This window comes from Pinus tabuliformis, chromosome J, assembly GCF_031772625.1.
Source record: "Pinus tabuliformis cultivar Carrire ecotype Pingquan chromosome J, CPIR1, whole genome shotgun sequence".
NCBI lineage: Eukaryota > Viridiplantae > Streptophyta > Pinopsida > Pinales > Pinaceae > Pinus > Pinus tabuliformis.
This window is the reverse complement of record NC_142295.1, coordinates 481,936,265-481,955,008: the sequence shown is the minus strand read 5'-3', so window position 1 is coordinate 481,955,008 and position 18,744 is coordinate 481,936,265.

The window sequence follows — 18,744 nt, the reverse complement described above, 5'->3', positions numbered from 1 at the left end:
TCTTTTATCAGCAAAATGGCCTCCACAAGGGCCATCATGACAAGCTTTCAATATGTCATACACTTCATCTTCTCTAATGCATCTTCGGATCTCCTGATCAAGCCCAGTATAGAAGAGACATCCGCTTATCCAACTGTACCTGGCACTTTGTTGAACAATTCTTCTCTTTTCTCTATATGACAGGTGTGCTGGTAGTTTTCCTGCAACCAAGTAATTAGCAATATCTGCATACCATGGAGAATGAGCAGAAACTGCAAACAAATATTCGTCAGGAAAACTATCATCTACTGGAATGTCATTGTCAGTTTTTAACCGTGAAAGAAAATCAGCCACCACATTTTCCTTACCAGGCCGATCTACAATTGTAATATCAAATTCCTGCAATAGTAATAGCCATCTAGTAACTCTAGCATTTGTGACAGATTTGTTCATTAAGTATTTAATAGCTGAATGATCCGTGTGCACAAAAGTAGGATAACCAGTAATATAGTGTCTGAATTTATTAATGGCATAGATTACTGCAAGGAACTCTTTCTCGGTAACTGTATAGTTAAGCTCAGCAGAGGTCATATTCTTACTGATAAAGTATATAGCATAAGGAAGATGATTTTCCTCTTGTCCCAAGACCGCTCCAATAGCAACATCTGAAGCATCAGAGGATATGTGAAACGGAAGATTCCAGTCAGGCCCCCTCAAAATAGGAGCAGTAGACAGCTGATGCTTCAGTTCTTCAAAAGCTTTTTGACAAGAATTAGTCCACTTGAATTCAGCATTTTTCATAAGCAATACAAACAATGGAGAAGCTATTTTAGAGAAATCTTTAATAAATCTCCTATAATAACCAGCATGTCCTAGAAAACTTCTCACATCAGTTTGAGTTTTAGGAACAGAAAGATTCTGAATGACTAATATTTTAGATGGGTCTACCTGAATACCTAGAGATGAAATAAAATGTCCAAGCACTATTCCCTCACTCATCATCATGTGGCATTTTTCGGTACTTAAGGAAAGGTGGGCTTGAATACATCTTTTAAGTACTTTCTCAAGGTTTTGTAATGCCTCTTCAAAAGACACACCATAGGGGGTAAAATCATCCATAAATATTTCCATACAATCATTCAGCATATCGGAAAAAATTCCTATAACAGCTCTTTGAAAGGTTGCTGGTGCATTGCACAACCCAAATGGAAGAACTCTATAGGCGAAAGTTCCCCAAGGGCTGGTGAAAGTGGTCTTGTCTTGATCCTGGGGTGCAATTTTTATCTGATTATACCCACTGAATCCATCTAGAAAAGAAAAGAATTTCTTCCCTGCAAGACTGTCCAACACCTGATCAATGAAAGGTAAGGGAAAGTGATCCTTTTGGGTAGCTTTGTTTAAAGCCCTATAGTCAACACATACCCTCCATTTCCCGTTTTTCTTAGGAACAATTACCAACGGGGAAACCCATTCACTGTCAGATATGGGGTATATAAATCCTGCGTTAAGCAATTTTTGAAGTTCTTCTTTAACAATTTCTCGTAAATTAGGATTCATTCGTCTTTGGGGTTGACAAACAGGTCGGCATCCTTCTTTAATGTAAATTCTATGAGTACATAATTCAGAAGAAATACCTTTCATGTCCGTGTAATCCCAGGCAAATGCCTCCTTATATTCGTGTAATAACTTCATTAGTTGTTGTGTTTCAGCATCTGTTAGATCAGGATTTATGTTTAATGTCTTACCGGGTTCAATTTCAACTGCTATGCTCTTAGATGGGATCGTGGTTAAATTTTGAGATGAATCTTCAGGTTCAATCTTTTCTTGTACATCCGTTTCAAAAATTGCAGTTAATTGATTGTGTGTTTCAGCAATAACAGAAGAAGGTTCACAAATAAAATTATTGATTATCTCATCCTCTGTATTGTCTTTAAGAGTTAAAGCTTGTCCTATAGTTAGAATTGGCTGAACAGCATTATCATCATAATCCATCCATATAGAATCTTCATTATTAACTACTGGCGTAGCGTGAGGATAAAGAGTTAATTGTTTTGTTTCATAACCATTAGAAATTGTCATTGAACCAGATCTGCAACTAATAAATGCATCAGCTGTGGCCAACCATGGCCTTCCTAGAATTAAGGGATGTCCCCCCAGCTTTGTTTTAGTTTGCAATACAACAAAATCAGCTGGATATTTCCAGGATTCAACTGAAATGAGCAGGTCTTCAACAACCCCTTCTGGCTTAATTGTGGAACGGTCAGCTAACTCTAAAATGGTGGGTGTATCTCTGATTGTGTTATTCAGCTGTAACAATTGTGAAGTTTCCAGAGTCATTATATTAATTGCTGCACCTAAGTCTACCAAAACTCGGGGAATCACTGCTTTACCAATCTGAACTGTAACAGTAGGATGGCCAGGATCACCATATTTTACAGGAGGGGCTTTTCCGGACATTAATGCAGACAAGTCTCCCATCACATGTACTGTAAGGGGATCCTTGGTTTTCCTACCAGGTTTCTTAACACAAATATCCCTTAATGTTTTGGCATAGATTGGTACATCTCTTAATGCTTGTAAAAGTGGAATTTTAATATACAAATTTTGCAATTCCCCCATAAAATTAAAAGCAGGTGTTTTAGCTGCTTTGGTTAAAACCAAACGCTCGGGGAATGGAGGTTCTGTTAATTCAACATTTTTGTTAGGAGGTGGTTGAGCTTCTTTTTGTTTCTCAGTTTCATTTTTATCTGAATCAGTTATGTCATCTATGATAGGCTCTACTACTCTTCCAGATCTCAAGTGAATATCATTACATTGCATAGTAGGAAATATAGACTGATTCTGAATATCAATGACTTGCACAGCTTTATTATTGGGGTTAGGATTTGGTTGCGCAGGTAGTTGGGGTCTCATTTGGTTGTTTGGTGGGGCATTTGATGGCAGAGAGAGTGATTGTTGGAATTGAGGCATTTGATTTGGGTATGGGAGTGATTGACTATTCCAACTTGGGTTCCAAGGATTGAAAGGAGGTGGTTGCTGTGGAGGCCAAGGAGTCCACATTGAAGGGTCAACAAAGGGAGGGTTTTGCATTTGCATGGGTGGGAAATTCATTTGATTGAAAAGTGGATATTGCATTTGGTTGAAGGGGGGGTAGCTTGTTTGGCCAAAAGTAGAATAATTGTTCCAACGATTAAATGGCATACCAGAGTTCGTACCTTGCCCTTTAGGTTGCCATTGTCTTCTTTGAGTTAGCAGGTAGACTGCTTCAGCTTCTTCCTCCGTTGGTTGCATCGCTGCTTTTATTCCTGGTAGAGATGGACATTGTTCTATCTCATGATCTTTCTCACAAAGGGTGCAAACTGGTACTTTATCTCTTGGACACTCCCTTAGTGGATGTTTGTCTCTACATTTCGGGCAATAGACAGCCAGAGTTGCTTCTGCTTCAGCCTGCTTCTTCTTAACCTGCAAAGTGTCAATCTGCGAAGCAAAAGAACTTAGCATTTCGGTTTTAAATTCTTCAAGTAAATTACCTATTTCTGCTCTTGTCGCTCCTCCATTGGCTGATTTCTGTACCCTTGAATAGGTGGAATCTCTTATTCTGTTCCTTGCAGCTCCCCTAGAACACTTATATCTGGATGATCGGATCTCTGTATGTTGTATTGCAATCTTTCGATGTAGTCCTCCAGGCTTTCATCCGATTTTTGTGCCATATTGAATAATTCATCCTTCTTCTCTCTCGTCCGGCAGTAGTCTTGATATTTAAGCAGAAATTTTTGTTTCATTTGCTCCCATGTTGTGATTACTTGACTTCCAAGGCTCATGAACCATCTCAAGGCATTCCCTTTTAAGGTGGCTGGAAACAGTTTCAACTTTTGAGCATTAGTAACATAATCATAACTTCTGCATAAAATATCAAATTCAAAAAGAAATTCGTCAGGATCCTCAGTAGATAAACCATGAAAGTTAGGTAGGGCAGACAATGGGATATTTTTCATTGTTCATGCAGGAAGATCACTGATGGGAAATCCCAAGGTAGAAAGGGAATTTTCATCCCTTCTTTCTTCTTCAGGACCTGCACGTCCTCCTCCAAAGAGGAATGCATCATTATTATCTTCCATTGTTGGCCCTCCTACTGCACTTTCTCGATCGTCAGAATCCTCTATTGGTTCTTTAATGTTTTCTACCGGTCGTCCAGCACTTTCTACTATTTCCTCAATGTGTTCTACTGATCTGCTAATACTTCCTTCTGACTCTTCAGTGCTGACTGCTGGTTCCTCTGTATTTTCAGGACCCACAACTTCCTCTGTTCTGTAATCTGACTGAGGGGAACGCTGAAATTTTGATTTCCGAGAACTTAACCTTTGTGATGATTCAGCCTTTGATACAATCTCGTCAATAAACGTTTTTCGTCCTCCCCAGCCTTTGCCACCTGCGCGGTTATTTTTCTTCTGGTTTCCTCGTCCTCTCATGCAATCTGCACATTAAAAGAAAACAAATGAATGCTTGTTGAAATCTATAATTACCTTCCCCGGCAACGGCGCCAAAATGTTGGCCGCTCTAATTGTTTTCACAATTCGAGCTCCACATAAATTGTCAACCCGAGAAGGTCTTTTTATTCCAAAGGTAATAGCGCACTGGATATGCTCAATTTCAAAAGCAGCTCAATGTTGTAGTAAAAGAAAGACACACATTCATCAATCTATCAATTTACACTCTACTTAATTAAAGCCGAAGTCAATTAAATTATAGCAGAAACGATTTCTCTGTTACAGCAAAGGAAAATAAATCTATAAGGAAAGAAATCATTCAACCATAGCAGGAACAGGACCCTATTCCTTGGTGGGAACTTCAGCACCTGCTGCCTGGCACTAATCACACTGTAAAAGAAGTAGCCTCAAGAGGTCAAGACCCTATTCCCAGGAACAGGAACCTTCAACACTTGTCCTCTTGTTTCTAATCACACTGCAGGTAAAAGAAAGCAATCAATGGGAGCAAGACCCTATCCCTTCGTGCAGGGATCTTCAGCACATGCTCTCATCATCCACTCGTGCATTCAATACGTGTAGCGCTAAGAAACAGAGTATCGCAAACCATGTAACTAGTGTTTCAGCAACAGAATTAAAGAAAATACAAATACATAAAGAAATAAACAACTACAGAAACAAAAGGGGTGGATCTTGTGAGGAAGGCGGGCCCTTTCCTTCTCACAAGATTCCCCAGGAGAAAGAATTAAACTGGAACGCTCAAAGCAAGTCTTTATTCATCTGTCAAGAAACTGATACATTACAAAAAGGAGACTAGCTCCTGTCTCACACAATGCTGTTCTATGAATTACAGTTCGATCCCCTCTAATGATGATGTCTCCTCTTTTTAAAGAGGAGACATCATTTACAATTTACACAAGAGCGAATATCTCGATTCTGTTCAAAACAAGACCATTCTGTTCTTTCTTAAAAAGAGATACTGTTACAACCGAGACAACAGAAGTGCTATCTTCAAGGTAATCCAGGTAACCGTATCTTCGGGCTGCTGCTATTATCCACAAAAAGTTCTTCCAGAATTGCAAATTACGCATAACGGGATTTGCGTGTTTGACGGCTGTTTCAGCAACTGAGTTAGCTGTTTCAGCATCGGGACCAGCTGTTTCAGCAACGGGACCAACTGTTTCAGCAACGGAGTCGGCTGTTTCAGCAACGAAGTCAGCTGTTTCAGCAACGGCCGCTCGTTCCCAACAAGGCATATAACTTATCTGCGATCTTTGACTTGTGTTAGCAACAATGCACTTCAATAATTGATAAAATATAAGAGTATTATGGAATTAAATGTAAGACAGATTAACCATATAATAAAGAAGAGGTTTCTATATACCTTGGGATAAAGTGAATGATAAAGACATTGAGGTTCATGGTTTTAAGAGTAAAGTGATGTCAAAATATATAGCAAAAATGGTACATAGTGGAGTCCTAACAGTGGTCTACAAGCAAGGCTTGATGGTAGACCTGGCAAAGATTGTTGTCATACTCAATCTGCAAGCGTCGCGAAGTGTCAAGCAGCTGCGTGCCACGTTGGGACACAATGGTTACTATCGAAAGTTCATCAAGAGCTATGCGCAGATCATGGCACCAATGGAACAGTTTTTGAAGAAGGACGCTACTTATTGCTGGAATGGGGAATGTAACAAAAGTCTAGAAACACTCAAGGAAAAGATGGAATCAACTCCTATATTGGCTTTCCAAAATGGGACATTGAATTTCACGTGCACGTTGACGCATCATGTATTGCATTGGGAGTGGTACTCACACAGGAAGTAGCGGAAGGAATTGATCACCTGATCGCGTTCGCAAGTGGAAAATTGTCCAAAGTTGAGAAGAAGTACTCCATTACTGAGCATGAGGGATTGGTGATGGTATACGCGCTCCAGAAATACCGCCACTACCTACTTGGATGACACTTTAAGATGTATACTGATCACTCTGTGCTAAAATACCTAGTGAATAAGCCTGTGTTGGGGGGGCGCATTTGTCGATGGTTGCTATCATTTCAGGAATATGGCTTCAAATTCATCATAAAGCCAGGACGTCTAAATGCAGGTCCAGATCACTCATCCCGAATTGAGAACGGCGAAGAGCCCACCAACTTAGAGGAAGGACTACCGGATGCACAGTTGTATGCAGTGTGTGTCGCAGATGGCCATTTTGAGGATATAATCTACTTCTTAACCACAGGAACCGCGCTATAGGGATATTTTGTTCAGAAAAAGAAGGAATTGGTGATACACGCAATAGACTTTACTGTTATTGCAGGACACCTCTACAAAATGGGCAACGATGAAATATTACGCAGATATGTACTTGAATTCGAGCGAGGAAAAATCTTGGCCAAAGCACATGGGGGGGTTGCTGGAGGACATTATGCGGGCTGTGCCACAGCACAGAAGATTCTTTGTGCCAGACTATGGTGCCCAACTCTAGATCAAGACTAAAAAACGTACTGTCGGGCCTACGACGTATGTCAACAGACTGGGAAACCATCCCGGAGGGATGAAATGACACTCAAAACATAGATGGCGTTGCAACCGTTTGAGAAATGGGCGATCGATTTTGTGGGACCTATCACACCTCCAGGAAAGACGGGGGCACACTATATCATCAAGGCGACAGAATACTTGACCTGATGGGAAGAATCACAGTCGGTTAAAGATTGCACGACCACTACAACTATGAAATTATTTTTCGAGAATGTGTGAGTGCGATTTGGATGTCCAAAAATTCTAATGAGCGACCACAGAACACACTTTCTAAATGAGACTATCAGCGTGGTCACTGAGGAATTTTAGATATATCATCAATAGTGTATGCCATATCATCTGCAAGAAAATGGGACCGTTGAAGCATCTAACAAAATTTTGGAAACAATGTTGACCAAGGTATGTAATGCGCAGCGAAATGATTGGGATTTGTGCATATCTACTATGCTATGGGCATACCGTACAATATGCAAGAAGTTTATGGGCCAGACCCCTTTTCGGTTAGTCTACGACAAGGAGGTCATCATGCCAATGGAGTACATTGTACCTAGTTTATGAATAGTAGTGGCGACAAGCATGGCAGACCACGTGGCTTTGAAAGAGAGGATCACACAACTGGAAGAACTTGAGGAGGAATGGTTTTTGGCAGGATTCCATCATCAGGTAGAGAAGCAGTGGGAAAAAGCTTGGCATGATCGCCATATCAAGATGCACATGTTTAAAGAAAATGATCTAGCATTACTATATAATAGCAAGTTCGAGAAATTCCTTGGAAAACTCCGAATGCATTGTTTGGGACCCTATGTAACAAGAGAAGTCACAGATGGAGGCATGGTCCAGCTTGCTAAGTTGAATGGGGAGCCTTTCCCAGGAAGAGTAAATGGTAGTCACCTGAAGCTCTACATGGGTGGGCCAACTGCTTGACTAACCAACCGCAGGGCAATCTCACTACTCCAGGCAGTTGGAAGAGAGCGCGGGACGTTAAAGCAGTTTGTGGGGGAGCTATACGACAATTATGGGGTGCGCCAAATTGGTATGAGGTCACGACCACGCAAAAGGGGCTGCATTGCTGCTTGGACAAGTAGAGAGGTGACCATTGTTGACACTATTCATGACAAGATGTCTGAGTTATGGCAAAAGGGAGCGGACAGTGGGAAATTAAGAGATGAGGTACAAGCCAGATCTGGAATGATCTACCACAGGCTTAACGTTACGGCACTAGAAAAGGAGGGAACCAACGAATTTGAATTTTGAAACGCTTTTAAATCATAAGGGGGCATCCACCCAACGAGTTGCATTTCTAAGAAAAGTAAGCTATTGTGCCTCATGCCGCTATAGAACTAGTCATTATCTACGCTCAAGGAGTAAGCCCGAGGGTTGTGATATGGAAAATGGAGATGCAGGACTTTCTGAATAGTATGGTGTTGATGGTTGTGGGAACCGTGCAGAATTCAGCATCGAGGGTAGGGGATGTATCAGAAATTGATAGACACGAAGTAGAACTGGTTCGGATGCCACTGCCTAACCCATGGGCTGGTCAGCGAACCATAAAAGATAAGGGAGAGGCTTTAAATATGGAGACAAATAATGGAATTGCAGTTCACACATCATCTCTGATGCATCTTGAAGATTGGGATCTCGCGGAAAACAATAATGGTCTTGTAAAATTGCAACACAAGCTGCAGCAGACAGTGCGTATAGAAGATACGAAATTGGAAATTGGCTACATTGGTACGAAGAAGTCCCATATGCGACACCCTAGCTTGAGCTCAAATCCTATGAGGGGGTGCACTGTGTTAACTGAGCAGAGCAGAATGAGCATAATTGGTTGGGCGAACTAGTGGAGGCAATGGAACAAGATCGAGAAGAAGAGTTGCAAGAGTCAAAGAGGGAGCCACAGAACGAAGTGCGTCACTCACAGGGATGGTGGACCGCGAAGCCGAGGCAGCACGCATCGCCGCACCGACAAGTGACTGGAGATGAGTCACAATGATTGTGTTGGGTGCTTGTTGGGTAGTAGAGGCCCCACATAATGGTTTTGGGGCTTCAAGCCTATAAGTTAGGGTAATAATATTGTAAATCTATGAAATGTGCGGAGTACGAAATGTAATAGGTCGAGTCAAAGGGTTGTCCACCTAAAAATAATATAGAATAATAGGAAGTAAGTCAGCCTGCCCATGGTCTGTGAACCATGGGAATGTATAAATAGAGAGAGGCTCTAAGGGTAGAAGGGAGTTTTTGGCTGGATATGATGTGTTATCGGTTTTCAGAAGTAACTGTGCTCGGAGTCTATACGTCTGGGTCATGAAATGTTAGTATTTAGAGAGAGGCTCCACAACTGTGTGCGCGGAGGCCTGATAGATTCCACAGCTGGGTACGCGGACCCTTGCAGCTGTGTGCACAGGGCAGGAAGTGAATTGTACTGAATCAAGACTATTAATAAAGATAAGTTGGTTTTGAAATACTTTGTGGATTTTGAAACATTGTGGTTCTGGTTAATTTCTAGTTTATATATCTGTTTTGATCAGTGCACTATGCTATGTTCTGAATTTATGCAAATCTATAACACTTCTGGGTGCACGAATTGGTTATCTCTATTAAAAAGTTGTGTAAAGACTGCAAGGAGTAGATCTGATTTATAACAAATTCATAAATAATAACTATTAAGGAAGTGCCTTGTTTCGGATCTGCACAAAATCAGAGTGGCACGAGGCCAAAGAACGGTTCGTGAACCTTTCGGAACACATCTAGACATCCCAAGGGTGCGGAAACCTAGTTCCAACACCCTCCCCTGCTAGCTTGGATGACACTTCAGTCTGTGCTCCACGGACTATTTCCAAAAGGGCCAGTAGCTATGGTATTTTTTTGGCTAACAACTCTTTCAAACCTGTGTCAGGGCCCAAGAATCCAACAGAATGCCTTGACAACTGCCCTTTGGGCCGATAGGGTCACCCCTAAAGTGGCCTTAGGAAACTTGCCATACTTCCTCGTCTATGAAAAGGAATACATGTTGCCCCCAAATGTTTCGCTTTCATCCTTACAACTCTCCCAAGCTTCAAGAGGAACCCCTTCAGCCCTGCTTCAAGAAAGGATTGATCAACCGATGAAGCTAAAGGAATTAAGGGATAGAGCCACAATTAAATTCAAAAATCACCAAATTATTGTAAAAAATGGTTTGATCATCATCTGGCAGGAGATAAAGATTTCCAAGTAGGGGATCTAGTCCTGAAATGGGACAAGCTGAGTGAGCCAAAGGGTAAACACACAAAATTCCAACACCTATGGTTGGGCCCATTCCATATTGTTGAAAAAATTGGTCAAGGGACTTACAGGTTGAAAATGTTAAAGGGAGAGACTGAAAAGCTCCTTGTTAATGGCCAACATTTGAAGAGATGCTTCCAGTAGCCAGCGCATTGGTTGTTGCCTCCTGAGTAGGTTAGAGTTCATTTCATTTTGCTGTTAGTTTAGTTGTATTTTTGTCCTTTCCTTTGTTTTCTGCCAAGTCTATTTTTGATCCGGATTTAAATAGGAATGCAATAAAATAAAGAGATAACCATAAAGATAGATATGTAGCAGAAATAATACCTCAATTCATTACTGTAAAATACTGAAATATGCTTACAAACAGAAATGGAAATAAACCAGCTAGGGCGATGGTAGCTTATCTCTGAGAGAGATGTGGTGGCTACATGACTCTGAACTGTCTTACAATGACGCTCGAAGGCCTATTTATTGTTGGGAAACAATGGAAAACCCTTCACATTCCAAAACCTAACCCTAGAAGATGAAACGCCAAATTGTGGGCCCCATTTTTGGGTAAGTTGGTACATCAACTTCCCGGGGTCGCGAATTGGTCGTACTATCTCCGTTTGATGTGCACGATAGCCCGTTGGAAAGATCTCTCCGAGGACTACGACGGAAAAGACGATTTTTATCAAAAAAATCACTGGCAGTAGATTTCCCAAAAAACGTCGTTTAGGGCCTCAAAACAGCTCCGAAAGTTTAGGACCCGAAAAACTGCTAAAAATAGTAAACTGTGCTATAATTAAGGAAACTGAAAAAACTGTAAGAAGCACTAGAGGGGATCCAAGTGGAATTAGCGGGTGGCCACCAATATCCACCTGGATCATTCCTCCCCCCTTAGGAAGTAATGGTCCCCATTGCATTGAGTTCCTCCATGAGATGAGGGAACTTCTACTGCACTTGGTCCCTGGTGAGCCACTTGCCCTCGTGAAGGAGTTGTCTTGCTTTGACAACTCGATACAGTTGGATATTCTGCCGGCAAGTGTGCTTGATCTCTATGTCCATGATCCGATTAGTTGCAACTTGTTCCGTGTAAGTTGGATTTAACTCTGTGGGTGTGAGTTGTTCTGCCATGTCGGACGTGTCTAGTAATGGTGGAAAGTATGGCCGAAGGTGGTCGACATTGAACACTGGGTGCAGGCCAAGGAAAGGGGGAATGTTGAGCTCAAATGAATTGTCTCCCACAGCCTTGGTAATGGTGTAAGGGCCATATCGGAGTGGTCTAAGTTTCCGATAGGCTCCGGTAAGGCGTTCCTTTTGCAAATGCAACCAGACTTTGTCGCCCACTTGAAACTGGTGTGGCACCCGATGTTGATCATGTCGCTGCTTGTACTTGGCATTTGATTTCTCCAGAATGTCATGGACCTGCTGGCGAATATGTTGGATGTGCTCAATGAAGCTGTTTCCTTATCTGTTTCGGACTGGACATGAGCAGAATCTGCGTGGGTAGCTACAAATGGAATGGCCACATCGATGGGACATAGTGGCTGGAATCCCAATCCCACCTGGAAAGGGCTGTGGCCAGTCGAGTTGTGGAGAGCCCGGTTGTAGCTATGTTGAACATAGGGGAGGCTCTCGTCCCATGTGTGTGGATTCTTTGAGTTGTACACGCGCAGAATGTGTACGATCATCCTGTTGACAACCTCAGTCTGGCCATCAGTTTGAGGATGGAAGGCTGTGGACTTAGTGAGTTTGGTGTCCAGCATCGACCAGAGGCTAGACAAAAATGTACTGAGGAACCTGCTGTCCCGATCTGAAATGATAGGCTGTGGGATCCCAAAGTGTACCCATACTCGTTCAAAGAAGAGTTTAGCAGTGGCTTCTACTGTGATATTCTTCTTGCAGGTCGCTATAATGGCCATCTTTGAGAACCTGTCGACGACCACAAAAACACAGTCATTTCCATGCCTAGTGGAAGGGAGGCCTGACATGTAATCCATGGAGATGGATTCCCAAGGTCGACTAGGGGTAGGCAGCGGGGTATAGAGGCATTGCTTCTTGATGGTCGGTTTGGCAATGGCGCAAGCAGTGCATGATCTGATGTACTTCCCGACATCCTGTCGAAGATTCGGCCAATAGAAATATTTCTGCAGTACTGCCACGGTTTTTTCGACCCCAAAATGACCAATGGTCCGACTGTAGTGTGCTTCCCAGATCATCTTGGCACGCTTGCTTGAAGGAACACAAAGGTGACCCAGGTGGCATAACAGGTTGTCCTGGAGGTGAAAATCTGGAACATGCTGACCCTCCAAGAGTGTCTGGTATGTGTGGCCGAATTCCGGGTCGCTTTTGTAGAGCAGTGGCCAATCAGAAGTCTCGTGCCCACAAGAGTTGAGCACGGTGGTTAACGCCATGATCGGTGGTTGACTGAGGCAATCTGCAACATTATTGGTGCTGCCCTTCTTATACTTGATATTCAAATGGAACTGTTGCAGGTATGTGGACCACTTCTGATGGTGATCATTTTGCAATTTCCCTTGGGTTTGTATGAACTGCAGGGGTCGGTGGTCTGTGTGGATGACCATTTCCTTCCCCAAAATGTAATGCTTCCATTGTCGGCAGGCCTGCACAATGGAATACATCTCTTTGTCATAAGTGGGATAATTCCGAACTGTGTCTGAAAGTGTCTCACTCTGATATGCCACTGGATGCCTGTGTTGAGTAAGGACTGCCCCAATAGCATAGTCAGAGGCATCTGTCTCGACCTCAAATGGTTGTTGCATGTCTGGTAATGCAAGAACTGGTGCTGTGTAGAGTCGATCTTTCAACTCTGTGAATGCCTTCTGTTGAGATTCAAACCATTTTTTTTTTGCTTTCGCTCCTCCCTTGGTGACCTGTCTCAAGGGCCAAGTGATAGAGAAAATCCAAACACGAACCTGTGGTAGAAGTTGGCAAGGCCTAGAAAGCTGCGAAGCTCTGTCAGAGTGGTTGGAGATGGCCAATCCCGAATGACTTGGATCTTGGCTGGATCCACATGCACCCCCCGTTCATCAATAATGTATCCCAGATACTGAACCTGGGTCATGCCAAAAGTGCATTTCTCCAAATTGGCACATAACTTGTGCTGTCGCAGTGTTTGGAGAACCTTTCGGATGTGGTGGAGGTGCTCTTCCCAAGTCTTGCTAAAGATCAAGATGTCATCCAAGTATACCACTACAAATGAGTTGGTGAATGGCCGCAATATGTCGTCCATTAGCCTCATGAAGGTTGCAGGAGCATTCGTCAATTCGAAAGGCATAACCAACCATTCGAAAAGGCCCTCCTTGGCTTTGAAGGCAATCTTCCACACATCGGAGGGTTCGATTGGTACCTAGTGATATCCTGATAGTCTGTACTCCTATCCGTGATTGGAAGAGGGGCTTATTCTAGAACAAGATTCTCTTGTCAAAGTTATGTGAGTGGAGTAGCCTCCTTCACTCACCTTTGTTTATCTCGGTAGACATCGCCGAAGAAGTGTTTTGTTTGCGCTGTGAATAGAACAATCTTTGGGTAACCTGTAAGAGGTAGGCCTCTCTCGGTAAAACAAATGTTTTAACGGACTAAAGGGGTAACCTTGAAACTCTGTTTTATATCTGGGGGCATGCAAGGCTTTTGGCGTGCAAGTGAAGAGCGACTATTTATTTTTTTAAATTTGTAGGACCTCTAACCCTTTAAACTCATAGGATTGGTCGTTTCCTAACTTGCATAAAGAAAGGATGTGGGGAAAAACTCTAAAAGTTGCCATTTTTATATGAGACATTCTTATCACACGACTGGATTAATCGAGCAGTTTTAGCACATAGTTCAAGCTCGTTAAAAAAAAATAAACATAAGACATGAGCAAATGTTTCCCCCCACATTTAAGCTCGTTAAAAAATGAACTATTCCCCAGTAAATAACCATCGTGAATGTAGTACTTCAGCCATTAAAGCCTTGGTCGTGTTTGCACCATCACCTCCACTTTTTCATTGGCCGATCATTCACCTCCATTTGATTGTTTACCCATTTTGAGGAACAACTGCGAAGAGTGATTTCACTAGCCATCCTTGTGACACTGCCGTGATTGGAAAATTCCAAACCTTACCTGGAATTAGCTGCTACCCATTTTATCACTCGTTCCTCAAAAGACGAGTCTCCTTTAAGCTCTTTTCAACTGACTCGTAAAATATGAAAAGATTGCCGAGCCATTGGCCTCTCCAGCTTGTTAAAGGGACAGGAAGTGCTATCCCTCCTCTAGATTTTAATCTTTTTGGACCTGAGGGATTATTACACAAAAAGATCGAGCGCTTGTTTTGTTCGGCTTGTTAAAAGTATCGAAAATTCATCCCTTCTGTATTGTTTTATACTTTTTCAGACTTAAGGGATTAGATGACGAAATAGGAATTTTGGAGTTACCTTTACATTCCTTTTCAAACTCTCTAAAATTGAAAAGGACCGAGTTATCTTTGTCGTTAAACTCGTTAAAAGTATAATAGCGACAAACTTGTATATAGACGAGGACGAGTTTCACTATCGCTAGGCTCGTTAAAACATAGCGATGGGTTTGCCCGAAGGACAAATTATAGAACAAGCATATGTTATCCTCCTCAAGCTTGACAAAAATAAAGAGGTACTGGTCAGCAATGACTGGGGAAAAATTGGGAAGAAAACTTGAAGAAACTTTGTTGGTAGCAAGTCGCTCTTATACATGACACTTCCACTCCGTGTCCGAGTTGGGTTGGGTTGTTTCATTCACCAGTCACATCACCATGGTCACGCCATACCATCCACATTTGGGGTTAACGCTACCAATCCATCACATCAGTGTTGTCGATATGTTCAAGAGAAGTCATTCAGAGAATTCACCTGTGTCTCACCCACTACCATACATTATACTCCATTCTTTCATGACCGCCACCCTGAACCTTATATCACCAGATTGTTCTCGCCTCCATTAAAATCATTTGCTCCGTTCTGTGTCATTGATGTGGGATTCATTAAGGCCCTCCTGTGACGTATCACTTCTTGTCGACATCAGCTCATTATCCAAGAAGTTGATCTAGGAACACCCCATTCAGTACTTTGAAGCTTGCATGCCTCAATGGCAAGTTTCCCACTTCCGGTGACAGGTTTACATCAATGGCCTTCAACCGAAAGATTTTGCGTGGTGTTCGATGCCAAGTCCTTTATTCACACCACGTGAATTGTACTGCAGTACCTTGAGGGTCATTATCATTATCGGTGATTCCTCTCGCGCTTGTTAACAGTTTACATCATTGACTGGTAATCAAGCGATGTCTTTCCATGTTCGACTTCAGAACATTTCTCACATGGATCGACTTGTACTTTGAGTGAAGATCGGACGAGATTGAAGACCCTGGATCTAGTTTCATCCATCCGAGCTGCGATATATATATTCAGGGAAATAAATACATTAAATGTACATCATTTCTGCACAGATAATCATCCACTCAAAAGGATGATGGCTCTATCAGAATTATCAGTCTACACTCAGACGATTATCTGTCCTATGTACATGAAAATGAATTTATAAAGCTGAGCATGGGAATGCTCGCCTCAGCTAGATCATGAAAATATTATGAAGATAATGTATTGTATTGTATCTTATTACAGGTCTCCTCTCAGCATTGAAAGAACTTCGGATCCTCATAATAAAGCATTTCACCCGACATCAAAAGATTAACGGCCTCATGCTTTAGGGGGCAACTGTTATAGACATTTTTGGGCCCTACAACCCCAAGCATGAAATGTCCATAAACCAAGGGCTCCTAAGTCCCTAAAAGTGTTGTTCTAACCCCTAAAGGAACAAGGTCAACAGATTACAGCTTCTCCCAGAAGTTCTCCATGAGAAACTGCTCAAAATTGGTCAAAACAGGATCATTGCAGCTGCTCCACTGGCTAAGTGCGTTGCATCTCACCCAAATACACTGTGAGGGTGTGTTGCATTTCAAAAGTCCCTTCTGTGGGGTGAAATGGGTGAGAAATGACAAATGGCAGTGTCATTCCGCGAGGTGGAGAGGAAATGGAAGCTTCCAGAATCTTCTCCTGTGACACTTGCCTCACTGAATTCGCCCAAGGATGAGTAAGAGGCCATCAGTCTCCAAGTGGAAGCAAGAACTATCAGAGAGAAGACACTAATCAAATCACAAGCTGACTCATCCCCCTTATAGATATCTATATATGGATCCCTCATCCCAGAGATCCAGAGGCTGGAATTTTGCATATTGTAAGGAATTGCTATTGGTTTCTTGAGACAAACATCAGATTGTTGGGTGATCTAAACTTTGTTTGAGGTGAAGAGGGGCTTCTTTGCTGGGAGGTTGATGCTGGGTCAGAACAACTGGTTGTAATTCCTCTTGGCTCTTTTCTTGTTTATCAATAAAAGCTATTTCAGTTTTCCTCCATGCTTTTGTGACACTGATGCTTGTTACATTTGTATGGTCAATTTACATCTGATCCTAGATTGCGTTGAGTTCCTCCATGAGATGAGGGAACTTCTGCTACACTTGGTCCCTGGTGAGCCACTTGCCCTGGTGAAGGAGTTGTCTTGCTTTGACAACTCGATACAGTTGGATATTCTGCTGGCGAGTGTGCTTGATCTGTGTGTCCATGATCCGATCAGTTGCAACTTGTTCCGTGCAAGCTAGATTTAACTCTGTGGGTGTGAGTTGTTCTGCCATGTCGGATGTGTTTAGTAATGGTGGAAAGTATGGTCGAAGGCAGTCGACATTGAACACTGGCTGCAGGCCAAGGAATGGGGGAATGCTGAGCTCAAATGCATTGTCTCCCACAACCTTGGTAATGGTGTAAGGGCCATATCGGAGTGGTCTGAGTTTCCGATATGCTCCGGTAAGGCGTTCCTTTTGCAAATGCAACCAGACTTTGTCGCCCACTTGGAACTGGTGTGGCACCCGATTTTGATCATGTCGCTGCTTGTACTTGGCATTTGATTTCTCCAGAATGTCATGGACCTGCTGGCGAATATGTTGGATGTGCTCAATGAAGTTGTTTTCCTTATTTGTTTCGGACTGGACATGAGCGGAATCTACGTGAGTAGCTGCAAATGGCATGGCCACATCGATGGGACATAGTGGTTGGAATCCCAATCCCACCTAGAAAGGGTTGTGGCCAGTGGAGCTGTGGAGAGCCCGGTTGTAGCTGTGTTGAACATAGGGGAGGCTCTCGTCCCATGTGCGTGGATGCTTTGAGTTGTACATGCACGGAATGTGTACGATCATCCTGTTGACAACCTCAGCCTGGCCATCAGTTTGAGGATGGAAGGCTGTGGACTTAGTGAGTTTGGTGTCCAGCATCGACCAGAGGCTAGACCAAAATGTACTGAGGAACCTGCTATCCCGATCTGAAATGATAGACTGTGGGATCCCAAAGTGTACCCATACTCGTTTAAAGAAGAGTTTGGCAGTGGCTTCTGCTGTGATATTCTTCTTGCAGGCCGCCGTAATGGCCATCTTTGAGAACCTATCGATGACCACAAAAACACAGTCATTTCCATGCCTAGTGGAAGGGAGGCCTGACATGTAATCCATGGAGATGGATTCCCAAGGTCGACTAGGGGTAGGTAGTGGGGTATAGAGACCTTGCTTCTTGATGGTCGGTTTGGCAATGGCGCAAGTAGTGCATGATCTGATGTACTTCCCGACATCCTGTCGAAGATTCGGCCAATAGAAATATTTCTGCAGTACTGCCACGGTTTTTTCGACCCCAAAATGCCCAATGGCCCGACTGTAGTGTGCTTCCTAGATCATCTTGGCACGCTCGCTTGAAGGAACACAAAGGTGACCCAGGTGGCATAACAGGTTGTCCTGGAGGTGAAAATCTAGAACATGCTGACCCTCCAAGAGTGTCTGTATGTGTGGCCGAATTCCGAGTCGCTTTTGTAGAGCAGTGGCCAATCAGAAGTCTCGTGCCCACAGGAGTTGAGCATGGTGGTTAACGCCATGATCGGTGGTCGACTAAGGCAATCTGCAACATTATTGGTGCTGCCCTTCTTATACTTGATATTCAAATGGAACTGTTGCAGGTATGTGGACCACTTCTGATGGCAATCATTCTGCAATTTCCCTTGGGTCTGTATGAACTGCACGGGTCAGTGGTCCGTGTGGATGATCGTTTCCTTCCCCAAAATGTAATGCCTCCATTGTCGGCAAGCCTGCACAATGGAATACATCTCTTTGTCATAAGTGGGATACTTCCGAACTGTGTCTGAAAGTGTCTCACTGTGATATGCCACTGGATGCCCGTGTTGAGTAAGGACTGCCCCAATAGCATATTCAGAGGCATTTGTCTCGACCTCAAATGGTTGTTGCAAGTCTGGTAATGCAAGAACTGGTGTTGTGCAGAGTCGATCTTTCAACTCTGTGAATGCCTTCTGTTGAGATTCAGACCAAAAAATTTTGCTTTCGCTCCTCCCTTGGTGACCTGACTCAAGGGCCAAG